This window comes from Cyrtonyx montezumae, unplaced genomic scaffold, assembly GCF_038088225.1.
Source record: "Cyrtonyx montezumae isolate F1298 unplaced genomic scaffold, pur_monq_1.0 scaffold_3, whole genome shotgun sequence".
NCBI lineage: Eukaryota > Metazoa > Chordata > Aves > Galliformes > Odontophoridae > Cyrtonyx > Cyrtonyx montezumae.
In genome coordinates, this window is record NW_027072034.1 from 119,720,205 (window position 1) to 119,730,877 (window position 10,673).

Below are 10,673 nucleotides of genomic sequence, written 5' to 3' on the forward strand. Positions count from 1 at the left end.
TAGCTTATCTTTAAGAATAATGAAACTGCTCTTTACATCTCTTTCTCTGAAGGTTACAAAAGCATCAAGATCTGTCTTGATTATCACAGTTCTGCTGCGTATAAAACCACCTTTATCGCTGCAAATGACACTAATATTTGTTTAAAGGAATTACATATGATATATCATATTATCTAATGCACTATCCTACATTCTTCTATCAAAAGAAATCAAATTTTGGCAAGAATAAATGAAGAAAATCTGTGAGAAAAAGGGATTGCATTTAACATGTCCCAGAGGTTAATTATTTGGAGGCTTTATTTTCTGATTGTGCATAGTCTAAAACCAGGAAACTATTATCTGATTTCATAATTCTTACTTCATAATTCCACATTTACATCCCGACTTCCTTACCATTTGGTTAGATTATAGTGCTAATTAAAATGAAAGTAAGCTATTTTGAGGTTTAATGTATTTCTTTCCAATTCAAACATGAGGATTTAGTTGTAAAAGCATTAAATGACACGTGAAATCTAGCCCAACCATTTCCAAGCTGTTTTTCTTCCATTTTATGTGTATTTTAGAATAAAGAAGAAAGTTAATAGGACTGCAGATCTGGAGACTAGAATTAACATATGTTTCTCAAAAATTTAGTTGTTGTGCTGACCTCAGTGGCATTGGAATCACCTGCTGAAAAGTTTAAAACTCAGTCATTTGCTCAGACACCTTCTGTTTCTGCAGAGAATTTATAAAACAAAGATACTCGGTTTACTACAGATCATTTCTTGTTAGGGACTCAAAACATGCATATCAGATTTAGAGCAGACTCCCAGTGTGGCTTGCTTTAATTTTAAAGGCCAGCAGATTGACTTGCTTAGAACAACTAGACAGCAGTCAGAAATTGTGGAAAGTTAATTAGGAGATGGTAGAATTGTTTCATAAGGTTTACAGAACTGGTTTCTGAGATGAAACCAAGCTCAGCAAGATATAGATATCTCTTTACATAGAACATATATATCAATATGGAGATATAATAAGGAGCAATTCAGACTGTAAAAATTTAAGATCTCTATAACTTACCCATTTATGTAATTTAAATGGCTCCTCTTAGGGCTTAGTGACTGATGACCCTTGAAACATTTAATCATGTATGAACACTTGCAGCTTAAGCTGAAAATTAATTTATTTTATTTCCTCCTTTTTTCAGACTAATTCTTATGGATTCTATATATTTTACTTCTTCCTAAGTAGTCTTCGTGTTTCTGCTAATTGCAGCTACTATGACATATCTTTGTTCTTGCTGTTCTTCTGAAATATGTTCTGTCCAAGACCCACCTGGATGCTTACCTGTGCAAGCTGGCCTAGGGAGCCTGCATTGGTGGGGAGGTTGGACTGGATGATCTCTGGCAATACCTTCCAACCCCTACAGTTCTGTGACTCTGTGAAGAACAGCAGTAATTGTAGTTGTTGGTGTGCTTGTATCTTCTGGAGACGAGCAAGATCGCTGCTTCAATGAGAGCATCCAATACTATGAAACAGGAGAGGGTCCTAGAGAAGGAAATGATGTCATCCAAGAGGGTCTGAGAATCACTGGAAGTGAGGAGACATTCATAAATAATCAAGGGATATAATGTGGGAAAGCTTTCAAGTTAAAGGGAGAAAGACAAAATGGAGTATGGTTTACTGCAAGTCAGATAATCTTTAAAATTGCTTGACTGAGAATAGAGATTTGAGTGAAAGTACTGCAAATAATGTAGGTCAAGGGAAAAAGGGAACAGGTTGACTTGCAATCATTTATACACATACTCTTTTTTTTACTCAGAGCACATCTGACTTTTTTAAGGTTTTTTTTTTTAATTCTATTTTAATAAATTTATCTGTAGATTTATTTTTATCTATCTATCTATCTATCTATCTATCTATCTATCTATCTATCTATCTATCTATAACTATCTATCTATCTATCTATCTATCTATCTATCTATCTATCTATCTATCTATCTATCATCTATGTATTTTCTGATGAGAATGCTACACATCTTAAATAAAGTTTTGGCCAGAAATTTTAGAAATGACTGCTGAGAGAAATTTCAGCTGTTTCCTGTAAAATAGAACATACATGCATTCTGGTATCTCTGAGTAACTATTCCTGAAAAGCAAACATCTACATGGCTTGTCAGCTATGATATTCATATTACCTTTCTTTTTTTCAACATTTAAATAAGAAAAAAAATTGCAAAGTATTTTATGTATGAACAGGTACCTTGTTTTAAATTGTAAAAAACAAAGATAATCTGCATCTTTAATCAAAGGTATGTCACTTTTACTTTTAAGTTGTGTTTCCTTTTATCATTGTTTCTTTACATTCAGCACTGTTGATATTTATGGAATACTACTATTATCTTACTTTCTTTTAAAAGACTTTCCTAAGTCAGAGTCACATAAAAATCAACATATAATTTTGTCTTAACATGCAGGGCAGTATGCTCTCAGAAATAAACTCTAATGTCTTGTCAATTTTACAACAGATATTGAATAATTTCTTACTATAAGTACTAAGTGAGACATTTTTTTTCCAGAATTAGGCTAAGTAATAAAATAATAATAATAACATGCTACCAATTGACATAAACTTGTTGCTTTTTTAAACTTTGTTTAGATATACTTTCATATTTAGATGTACAGTTTGTCTAGTATTTGGAAGACGAGAGAAGTTTTGGTTTGATGTATTTTTCTCCTGTAATCTTAATGGTATTGAGGCAGTGCAATGTTATGTCTAGATTTATAGGAGGATTTAGACAACATCTAAAATATAGATCTTCAGAATCCTTGTCTACTGTGAAAGCAGCTCAATCTTTCAGCATGTAAATTCCTTCTAGCAAAGTCATACAGATATCTAATTTTTTGCTGCTAAACATAAATGTACAGTTGAAATTTTGACGACACTAATCTGTTTGGAACCTATCTCCAGCCTAAACTGCACTGGAAGTCATAAATTATACCTGTCTCTGTAGAAATCATAATCTTGAAAGCATAGTAAGCAGAAAATAAAATAGAAACTTCTAGTCTTGACTGTGTAGCAGCTGCCTGTAATGTTTTAATAAATGTGTTTGAACAAAGGAATATGATGGGATACACTTTTATGCATGACAAGGCAAATGTACCACTCTACTGAGATACATAAAGTGATTTAGCAGTAGGAAACAAAACATAAATTTTTCATTTATCTCTGTGTTGCTCACTCATTCCTTCATGTTTCATGAGCGTCAGTATCCCTTGAAAACCCTTTCAAAAAAGAGAGAATTAATCATATAAGAATATATTACTCTAGACGTAGTTATAGTAAGGGCTCTGGTACAGAGTAGTAGAATAGTCTAGCAGATTAAAACCACCAAATAAAAAACCACGAACAAACAAAAAACAAATTTCAATAAAACAAACAATTCCCCAAATCCTTTTATTTCTAAATACTGAAAAACTATATTCTGGTTGTGTCTAAAATACGTCATCCCTAAAATACATAGTATGCAAAATCTAATTTCCTTTTCCATCAAAAACTCTTTCCTGACCAATATAACTTCCTTTCACACTGGTAGTTTAGCATATAACATTCTGCCTACTTTTCCAAAGTCCATCCAGATAACTTAGGAAAAAAAAGTCTACATTTTAACAGTGATGATAAGTGTACTAGAATGAATTTTGATGTTATCTTCTGATTTTTAGTTTTAGAACTTCTCTTTAGGCCCCTTAATTATATGTCTGTTTCTGTAATGAACAGTCCCTACACTTTCCCTGACCTTCTGGTGTAGGATAAAACAAGAATAAAGTTACATTGTTTCCTATAAATAATAATGATTTTTTTTAAATATTTGAACATATGTAATTAAAAGAACTGAAAGCTATTAAGTAAAGATGCTCCTTGAACAAGCACTGACTTTGTGACTAAGGTACTGTTTGCTAAAGGGTTTTTCTGTTTTTCAGCCTGTTCTGTGAAGCATGTCCTCTGTTTATTTTAAGCTTTACTCCAACTGTCCTTATTTGATATCACTTAGTTTTTGTACTAGAGTACACAAAAAGCAAGCAATTTTAACTCCCCCTCATCATGCTTTTTGTGATTTCTAGTTCTCTGTCACATCCACTGTAAGTTATCATTTTTCAAGGATGCTAAGTCCTTGACCACCAGATATTTCAATATATTGATATTATTCTGTAAAGTTGATCACCATTATTGCCCTTTTTTAAAGAAGTTACATCTAATCATGCTTTATCATTTTCATAAATGAAGGACAATAACTGCTTCAAAGTGGGAGCAACTCATGGATCTTTACAGTAGAACAATGAAGATTCTCTTACTCTTCATTCCATCTCAAATAAATATTAAAATGAAATGCTATAAATGGGCTTCTGCTGTGGGGCTGCTGGTTTCATGGATGTATCTGCCTTTGTTCCCCCTGCTCCATACTCGTCCTTGTTTAATATCAGTCACTTCAACGTCTGTCACAAAGATAATATGTGAAACCATGATTATTCCATATATGTCACTTTATGTATGTCTACATGGAGCTTCTTATGACATTTTCTTGCTGAGACTTTCAATCAAGTAATGTCCTGCTACAAGTCTTCAAAGTCTGCTTTGACTTTTGTGTAAGATAGCTACCTGATTTGTTGTTACTCTGGGCTATGTGGATTAGTACAGATCTCATCTAAGGCATCAACAGAGCTCTTCTGATGACGATTTTTCACTGACTCTGGAGTGGGAAAAGACATACTCCTGTCATGTTTCCTGTCTGAATGAAAGAATATGATGGGATACAGTTTCTTTAAGCAAATTATTTAGGTTTGCAAGAAACTTTACTCTTCTAATGTATTGATTAGTATCACCTGTCAAATATTTTTTGGTAATCCATGGAAATTATGCCATCTAGTTTGCTTTTATACTTGTGTGGTTGAAAATTATACCTGCACCATAGATTTAAGTAAATAACTCAGAACATTCCTGCCTGTAAATACATGGACAGAGATTGCATGTTTTCAAGCAGATTAGTAGAACAGATAGCACAACGTGCTGTAGTTAATTGATACGGAGACTCCTCACTGCTTCACTTCTTTATACTCTGCATGTGATTGTAAGGAAGGCTTGAAATAATGAGTGGCATGGAATTGCTTCAGCAATAGACTTTTTTTTTACGAGTATGAAAATACTGCAAGTACTTTCCCTAAAGTTTGCAGTAATTACTCAGATGTCATGAGTGTCGTAAGATTGCTGATTTTTGTTCAGCTTTTATATCTTGACTACATCATACTCGAGTCAAGCATTTTACAACTGTACTATTTGGCCTTTGCAAACAGGACTTAGAAAAGAAAATGGTAGCACATCTGGTTTCTGTTCTGGGATTCTGAATTAACTGATGAAATATAGACATGACAGCAGTTGGTTTGTTTTGCCTTTTCTCACTTTAGTAACGTCTGAAAGACAACAAAAATCCACCAATACACAATCTTTTGAGCACTGCATCCTTTGAAATTATCTTCTCTTGAAACAGAAAACTGTAGGTGGGTTGGGGAGAGAGAGGACTCAAAATTACTAGTGACAAGTAATCACTTTCTACTTAAATAAGAACTGAGTTCTTAACTGTAATTTATTCTTCAACTATCACTCCATATTTTTCCAAGGAAAAGTAAAACAAACAAGCTTTATTACAGATGACAAGCAACAGCACTTCTTAGAAATTATTTTAAAGCCTTTGAAGTTTATTTTCCAACATTAGCTAAATCTTTCTGTTACTGCACTGCAGCATAATTAAAATACCAGCACAACTTGGATTGCTTTATCTGCTTCTTAGTGAGGCATAGCAGAAATATATTTCAAAACTGATAGAAGAGGGCTCTGAATTAACAAAGGCTACACATTTTTGAATCACCTATACAATTTCTGTGGCTCTCATATCTGAAGCAGCTGAAACAGAGAAATTATTACTGAATGTGTAGAAACTCCACTTCATTGCATTTGACAGCAAATACTGCGTCTTTCTGAGGTCAGCTATTCTTATTAAATAAAAATCTGAATTTTTGAGGCACATATTCTGAGGAAAAAGTGGTTATGCTTTATCTATCTAGTAACAGCTAGCTAATAGGATAAATATTGGTTAAAATGAAAGTTGTAGGGAAAAATAAAACAAAACAAATGCTTTTCATCAAATGCTTCACTAAAGTATTAGTTACTAAGATAAAAGTAAGCACTTAAAATTAAAAAAAAACCCAACAATCTAGCATTTTCTTTTAGCAGCAACACCTCATCCACAACATAGAATATTTTATAGCACACATAATTATTAGATACTAGGAAATATGTTTCATTTTGGAGATTCTCAGAAGCCGTGCAAGTGGAGTCTCTGTTCTTTAGTTCGACTTATAAAAGAATTAAAAAGGTAATTATTTGTATTTCAGGGCTTGGGACAGAAGAAATCCAAACAAAATTTTCGTCATATAAACATCACATCATTGAGTGGTTGCTGTAGAAACAAGTTTGATAGATCTACAGTCAGGGTTCTGCGATCACACTGAGCTTAGCTGGAATTGCTAATGTGAGCATGGCTATATGCTAATTTAATAATACTACACTTCAAACCTATCCTAGATTATTTTTCACTATAATACAAAGCTATTCTCTGCCCTTTCAAATACAGACCATCTGCTTGGTTTTCCTTTTGTGTTGTATAGCATTTTCTACTACAAAAGGGCCCTATTGAATATAAATTGTCTTTGAAGGTAGTGAGCAAAACTTCACAAAGTAGTCCTCTGTTGTTTCCTGGCTTTCTCCTAGCGAGAAGAAAATTTTCACAAGTTTCAGACAAGGCAGCTTTTTTCCTTGGTGTTAGTTGCTCTTTTCAGAAACTTTTACATTGAGCAAAAGAAAAGCAACAGTTTCACAAAAGTTTCACTACTTTTCTTATTTCATTTCCTTCTGTACATAAGCTACTTTTTTATTTTATTTATTTTATTTTACTATCTTATTTTTATCTTCATTTCTATTTTTATTGTCTTTTTTTTCCCCAGGCTGTTCCAGTGTTTTGAAACTGCAACTATTTCATATTTCCCACTTCCTTGAACCTCCATTTGCATTTTTTTACAAAACCTAGAAAGAAATGGAATGGAATCCTGAAATGAAATATCAAATAACAGATGATGGATAGAATTCAGGAAGGTTATTCTATCTGACTTCAGTATCATCTTCATTCACTTTTACCAGCAAAATCTCATCAATTGTTATTTATAACAGCTGCAGGTATAAACCTTTTCCCTCTTTGTTTTCTGAAAAACTAGAAATAGCCTCTTAGTTTTGTGGAAAAGATTTTTTTTCTTATGTTCTTATCTTACTCTCCTCATATCCAGAATTCACTGTTTATTAAACCACTTTATAAGTCATTTAGTCATTTAAATTAGGTCATGATTCAAAAAGTGCTTCTGTACTAAGAAATTCCTCAACTGCTCAACTGTACCTTCAAAAAAAACTCAAAAAACAAAAAACAACAAAAAAAAAACCCAAAACTATACACCCTTCTGTATTTTTATAAAACACTGACAATTTTGGGGAAAAATACTTAGAAAGATTCACAGAGAAAAGTATAAACATGCCTGTGGTGAGTGGATCATATTCTGTTTGCTTTACTAACTTACCCTGACTGCACTGTGTGCTGACTAGATAGAGACCTTTTACTGCCCCACTATTTGCTACGTAGACATGAATTTATAAAGATTTTGTGAAGTCTTCAGCTTTGAACAATTGGAGTTGTAATTGGAAGGCAAGAGAATGTCTGTCTTTTTGTTACCATGAAAAGTACTGAAAGGACAGCATGTTTTTATTCAAATGTAGGCTAATCTAAGAGATTTCACAGTGAACTCGCTGTCATTCTAGAGGATACTGAAGTGAATCTGGCTTGTTTGGCCTTTTTAGCTGGCTTAAAAGGTCAATCTGTCCAATTATGATAGACAGCACCACCACAATGTTCTCTAGATGATAAACCACAGAGATGTCAGATACCTCACTATTGCTGAAAAGCAATTATCCAATGAAAAATAAATGTCAAAATCCCTATATCACTTCAGTGTGTGTGTGGTTCATTTTACATATTTATTTTATAAGCTAATAGATATTTGAGCATTTATTTATTTATTTATTTATTTATTTATTTTCCCCACCAATAATTATCTATAAAGGAATACAAAACCCCTTTAAGGTCACCTTTATGTCTGTCTTACAAACTAGTAAAAATGTAGGTTGCTCTGAAAGTAATGCCTCCTTTTTATTTCTTTGTAAACTACAATGGATATAAAGAGCACAATAACACTGTTAGATAGAGCAAATTCAAGCTACAGAGCACTATTTTTTCAGCATTGTCACCAGCAATGAACAAGAGCCTGCATGCTGTACTTGTAAAATTCTGCCTGGCATTCCAGAATATGGTTTGTATTTCATGTCACTGACACTACTGCTGAAACACCCCACCCACTGCCACACTATGCTCACATCCACTATTTCATCTCCATCAATGTTCAGCAAGTGTCAATGAATGCCAGTGGGTACCATTTTTAACCTGTGGAGGAATTCAGTGACAATTTAATGCTTTACAATCACTTCCACATCAGATGTCATTTTGTAAGACTGACTCTTTGGTGCCACTTGTTGCACAGCAACAAAATGGAACAGAATATTGTCAGGAAGGTTCAACTTCTACTGCCATGCCACCAACATTCACCTCTAACGTTGTGGGCCAACATAATAAAACAGGAGGCATTATTTTTGGAGTTTACCATTTTCCTGTTTCTTTTTCTGCACACACGCAAGGTTATAGTTAAGAAAAATTGTGTATATGATACAATAAAGGATTGTATTCCTTTAGTGTACTCCTAGAGGCACCTTATGTAAACATTCCCTGTCTTCTTTGAATAACAATTGCTGATGGTGTGGGATTCAGTGTTATTCTTCTATAGGGTTAAGGAAAATATCCTCTTGGGCTTATTGCTGAAAAGATGGGCTGAGAAACGTTTGCATTTTATCCATTAAACCATCTTTTTTTTTTCTTATACCAGTAGACAAAAGGCTTTAACTTGAATTACAAATGTAAAGTTAAGCAGACTTTGTCATACTGGTATTCTTTGCTCTAAATGTCAGTATAAAATGACAGAGTATCAAATACATTGAATCATATCACTGAAAAGCCAGGAGACAGAGCAATTTTAAGCTTTCTAAGTCCAATTTAAGTTTATAAATGGAAGGCTCAGTTTGAGCCCTACTTAACTGAACAGACAATGCTAGCATGAGGTTAGATTTTTATGAGCCTGCTTGTTTATCTCTAATTATATGCTAATCAATTTGCTTTCTCATTTAAACTCAAACTAGGCATTTTCCATGTAATAATCGACCTCACATTGAAGCAACAAAACAGCTTTACATTTACCACATCAGCAGGGCTTAATTGCACATTTGGACAATAAAAGTGAAGATGAATTCAGTTTCATTGTGCTTACAATGTAACATTATATCATGCATTTTTAGTTTGAGCTGACACATTTATGGTGGAGATATTAACATTTAACATTCAAATATTTGCTAAGACATTGTCAAGCTATTTTGTTCATGCTTTTTCCTAAATGATGCATACTGGTTTCTCTCACAGATTTTCCACCATTTAAAATTATTCACGCAACGTTTACTTTCATTACAGGTCAAAAGACAAAATTAGGAAAAGATCTCTTTCCAAATAAGCCCCCAAACCTAAGAGAAGTAGTTCAAATGCCATATGAATGCAGTTATTTTTTACTTCAAGTCCCTTAGTAACTTGCACTATGAAAATCATACAATATTGCTAAATATATGAACAAATGCCAGGTAGAAATCCAATTCATCTGTTGGTACCGTTGAAAACAAATGGTGGAATGGAACTACCTTTTATGTTATTCCTCTAGATGCACAATCATGATGATGATTGAGAGCACACTTGAATCAGTGCAGTTAGAAGTTTTATCTCTTAATTGAGTCTTACAATTAGGCAAACCTTTAAGTTAATCTCTACTGTTGTGACTGAGTAGACCCAAGTACTTTACTTAATCCAGTATAAGACAAAGTCAATGTCCAAATATTTGTGAGAGAATTATCATGCATATCCATGAGTATCTTTTCAAAAAATATATATTTTAACTTAATAGTAATTTAATAGTGATTCTTTTGACCCCAAGCATGCTGAAATTATCTTTGGATGAGGCCTTTATCTCAGCATAAAATTTAACAAAATATAATACAGAATAAATAAGATTATTTAAAGTCCAAAACATAAAACTTCTTTGATACTTACAGCTAGATTCTTCAGTTAAAAGTTAACTTTAAATCATTAACTTTTTGGTTGTAATTTCTTCAGAAGAATCTCCCAGCTTTTTCAGAGGGTCATTCCTTTTACTATTTCACTTCTTTGGTCTCAGGACAGAGGCTGTGTGTTTCTGCTGCTGCATTAACCAAACCATGTGGTGTTTCGTTCTTTCCAGCCACTTTTAAAACAGTATGTATTATAGACAATCAGTAAATGCAAAAACTAATGCTTCTGTTACTTAAAATAAAATCAAATAACTAGCAAGACTTGAATCTGCACTGCATTTAAGTTGCTTATGAGCCAGGTTTGTAAGGGTACTTAACAAAACAT